Below are 4,359 nucleotides of genomic sequence, written 5' to 3'. Positions count from 1 at the left end.
CTTTCTTCTTCTTCTCCTTCTTCTTCCTCTTCCTCTTCCTCGGAGACCTTAGGCAGGATCAGTCGCTTCTTGCGGACCGGTTCATTTTGCGTTGGTTTCTTGCGCATCTTAATTTGGTACTGCCTCTCCGCGCGTGCCACGGTCTCCCTGGTTGCGCTCTCACTTGTAGCTACTGGCTGTGAGCTTCTCGTTTGTTGCCTAGTGGTGACTAGAGGTGTTGTAGTCCTCATTGCCATTTTCCTCTGTGGTGGGGACCGTGTGCTTTTCCTTCTAGGAGCCGTCTGTCTTTGTGCCTGCATTGTGTATTCATTTCAAACATCAGTATGCATTGTATATATGGTATATGAAATGTTTGAAAACAGGTACATTATATCGATTTCAAATCAAAGGCCATCGAAGCATGTTATGTATCAAAAGAAGCTACATATATCAAGTATCGAAAGCAGGATTGTATCGTTTTCCAAAGAGTATACCTGCGTCCTCTGAACAACTGCTGGCTGAGCAAGTGGTGGAGTCGGTGTTGGGTAGTGTAGCACCAGTGGTATCCCATTTGCTGCCTTTCTGATTACATTCTCCATTTCGAGCATGCGACGGACAGCTTCATTCACCCACTCAGTTGGCAACTGCAAATACAATTTGGGATTGTTAAACAACGCAAAAGTGTTTCAAGTATATTAAAATGCAATAACCGAAGCTAAATCTTACCAGGACAGTCATCGATGTGGGCTCAACCCTGGCAGGAACAAGGTGTACTTCAGCTGGATTCCCTTGCGCGTCTAGCACTGGCACCTTCCATAGTAATACTGGTGGCCCACCTGTCACTGGTCCACTCACACTACTACAATAATCGTAAAAGATGATGCTTGAAAAAGGGCAAAGATGTCGCTTTTTAGAAAAACTGTAATTAAAAAGATTACAATAAGTAAATAATGTCAGTCATCCAAAAAACTGTGATATAATATATTTATGATGTCACTTTCTAAAAAACTAACATAACTATTATTTCATTTTAATGTCAGTTTCTCTTAAAGTGTGATATAATATATTTATGATGTCACTTTTGATAAAACTGACATAACTATTATTTCTTTTTAATGTCAGTTTCTCCTAAAGTGTGATCTAATATATTTATGATGTCAATTTCTAAAAAATTGACATAACTATTATGATTTTTAATGTCAATTTTTCCTAAAGTGTGATCTAATATATTTAATGACGGTTTCCTTATAAACCGTGATGTTTGTATTCTTATTATGATGGTCATAAAAAAAAAACTGTGATAACAATTGCTTTTTTCAATGTCACTTTTCTTTGTAACCGAGATTAAAAGGGAGTAACTGGAACTTCAAAAACCCACGATCCCTCGTTACTTCATTATTCGCGCTTGCTCTTAAAAGACCCACGATCCCCTCCCTCCCTCCCTCTCTTTCTCTCTCTTTCTCGCACTCACCGGCCTCTTGATCTCCTCTCACATGACCTTCTCACAGTGATTCGTACATTTGCCCCACTGCCCTGTTCGACAACTCTACCTTTCTTCCACAGGTTTGTTCAACTCCTCTCTTTGTACATTTGTTTATTTACCGATCTAAAACCCCATTGCAATCAAAAAACCACCATTTCTAAACCCTAAATTGCTGGATCAAAAAAAAGGGTTATATCCGTGCTTTGAAAAATAAAATGAGCAGTAAAGCTAGGGTTTTGTTACGGAACAGAGTTCGAAAGTTGATTGAGGGCAATCTTCTCATGCTAAGGTATGCCTCGATTTTTTTGGATTCCAGTGAATGCCATTAGCTTCTCACCTTAGTAGTCTTTTCATTACCATTACCACCACTGTAGTCAGTAAGTTTTTTCCCTTTTTAAACTTCTCTGTTCAATTCTCACAACTTTTTGTCTAATTTTTTCGTTCTTGGATTTATGGGTGCTATTTACATGGTTCCAAATTTGTTTCAGTGTTGATTGAGTTGTTCGCAGAGGTCTCGTCAATTGTCAAGATCAATCATGTAGGTGAGTATCCATCCGCATTATAAGTGTTTGATAATTGCTTGTGTCAATCTAAGCTCTTTACAATCATATAGGTGAGTATCCATTCGCATTACAGGTGTTTGATAATTCGTTTGTGTCAATGTATGCTCTGTAATTGAGCCATCGATTGACACAACATGCCACATAACTTTGGTACACACAGGTTAAGGTAGAGAGGGTCTTGAGCCTTTAACTTTGAGGTTACATGCCAATGTAAGGGCAATCATAAGTGTTGAATTCCGAAGGTTAACTCTCCATACGCTCTACCCTTTCGAGACCATTCTCATTGGATTCTAAAATGAGGTAATTTTTCAGACCTCTATCAAAGGAGACTAAACTGAATGAATTTCTCTACCTGGTGTAACACTAAGAATGGAAATCGCAACGTTACCATCTCTATGCAGTTATGGACTAGATGGGAATTCATGGTCACTGATATTGGACTAGGAACTTTAACATAAGTTGTAGTTCAAAAGCATATTTGCTTATGGTTGTGCCCCTTTTTCAAGGTCTAGATCACATGAATTCCCTCTCTCCCTGTCCCAATCCTCATTCTGTGCCGCGAGTTGGAAAAACTCGTCGTCTTCTAGAAAGGGGATTCAGCGTAGGGTGACGGGAGAAAAATGGCACACCCTTAATTCATAGAACACCTCATCTTCGTATTCTCGACACGTTTTTTTTTTCCGTTAGCAAGCCTCTTACAAAGTACCGATGTTGTATGCTTTTCCCTTTGCCTCCTCATATGGAAAAATGAGTTTTTAGTGATGTATGTTGCAGCTTCTTTCCATTTGGAACTTTCTATCCATGTGGTAGGGTTTTCGTTTTGTTCCAAGGTTTTGCTAGTATTTATCTGTGGTTATATTTTCACACCACATGTGCACTTTTAAATATCATCGTATTGATCGTGGACATATTTCAATGCTTCTTTGGCATACATTCTGCAGAGTAGCTATGTTTTTAACTCTTGATATTTTTTAGTATGTTGTTGAAGTATAAAGTCTTAAACTTACTCTTCCATTTTTTTTTTCGGAATGGGATAAAAGAGAGTCTATCAATAAGCTTGTCTCAGACTTGAACAGCGCAACGTTGGAGCCTGATGTTGGTAAGTCAGTGTTGCTGTTCTGTATAGGATCTTATTCTCATCGATTTTAGATTCTATATGCTTAGGAAACATATTTTGGCAAAAATTCTTGACTTAAGAAATAAATCTGTGGCTATAAAATATAGCATTGCTTCCTCATTAGCTATTAGGGTATGGACTTGATAGTTCCTTTGAGAGGTCCCCAAGGGATCGCATTTGTAGAACCTAAATGGTTCTTTGTTCCATCTCCATCAATTAATTAGTGAAATTTTGTTTAGTTTGGACCTCTTTCTTGTATAGGTGTGGATGGTAAACACACTTGTGAATGTTCCTTGCTTTAGGTGGCCGAACATTGAATTATATTTCGGGAAGTCAGCAATATTTCTTAGCGCTCCTTGCTTTAAACTTGCCCATTGATCTCTCTGGTTGATGTTTTGGTTCTTATATCATGTAGGGAAACTGGGGCAACATAGTATCCAGGAACATGCTGTAGGAGCAATGCACTTTGAGGTATGTTTTCAATGATGAAAAGACGTCTTTCGTCCAAGGTTTGCACAATATCTGAGTTTGTGTAGCCTAATTGTAAACTTAGACAACTTGCATATTGATGAGAAAGTTAAGTGGTTCAATACTATACTAAGGTATCTGTTCCTATTTTCCTTGTCTAATTTGCTACTCTCTCTCCTTTTTTTTTTTTTAAATGTAGTGCAAAAGATGTTTGTATATGTGGTATTTGAGAGAAAATAATATGATAATTTATTTTTGCTTTCTTCCTATTGTGTTTAATGCAGGATATATATTATATATGCCGAGCAATGCAAACTTTTGGGTTGAAGAAAGCTGGAATAAGTGAATAGTTATAGGGGTAATTTATTTGTATTGTGTACTTTTCGGGTTGAAAGATACATAAGAATTATGTACTTGAGCATAGTTTAATTTTTGTTTCATTAGTGGATGCTTTTATTTTTTTAATTGTTTTTCATGATTCTGAGCTAGAACTAGAATTATGACTTCTTTTTTTTTTTTTTAGGAAAAAAGAGAGAAAAGATGAGATGACAGTTTAAAACTGTCATCTTTGCCTTTTTAATTACGCTTTAACGTCGTCATCTTTTTGAAAGATGACGGTTTTAAAGCATTTTAATGACGTTTTACAACTTTCATCTTCTACTTTCAATTACGTTTAAAAAGCGTCATTGTTATAGATATTAATGACAGTTTAAAACCGTCATTTTAAGATTTAGACTTTTAATGACAGC

The 4,359-nt window shown here is 36.9% G+C and overlaps 1 long non-coding RNA gene across 3 annotated transcripts; it reads left to right on the top strand.

Moving 5' to 3' along the window:
* Window positions 1–947: 947 nt before the first annotated feature.
* On the top strand, window positions 948–4,030 carry LOC131301258 (uncharacterized). 3 transcript variants are annotated; one of them, XR_009191217.1, is made up of 5 exons: window positions 948–1,751; window positions 1,951–2,004; window positions 3,066–3,124; window positions 3,558–3,613; window positions 3,895–4,030. It is a non-coding gene; the product is annotated as an uncharacterized LOC131301258 (long non-coding RNA). The 3 variants fall into 3 exon arrangements; XR_009191216.1 differs by having other exon boundaries at window positions 948–2,004; XR_009191218.1 differs by lacking the exon at window positions 3,066–3,124 and having other exon boundaries at window positions 948–2,004.
* The last annotated feature ends 329 nt before the right edge of the window (window positions 4,031–4,359 follow it).

The sequence above is a fragment of the Rhododendron vialii genome, chromosome 9a (assembly GCF_030253575.1).
Source record: "Rhododendron vialii isolate Sample 1 chromosome 9a, ASM3025357v1".
Classification (NCBI taxonomy): domain Eukaryota; kingdom Viridiplantae; phylum Streptophyta; class Magnoliopsida; order Ericales; family Ericaceae; genus Rhododendron; species Rhododendron vialii.
This window is presented reverse-complemented; position numbering and strand designations above follow the sequence as displayed.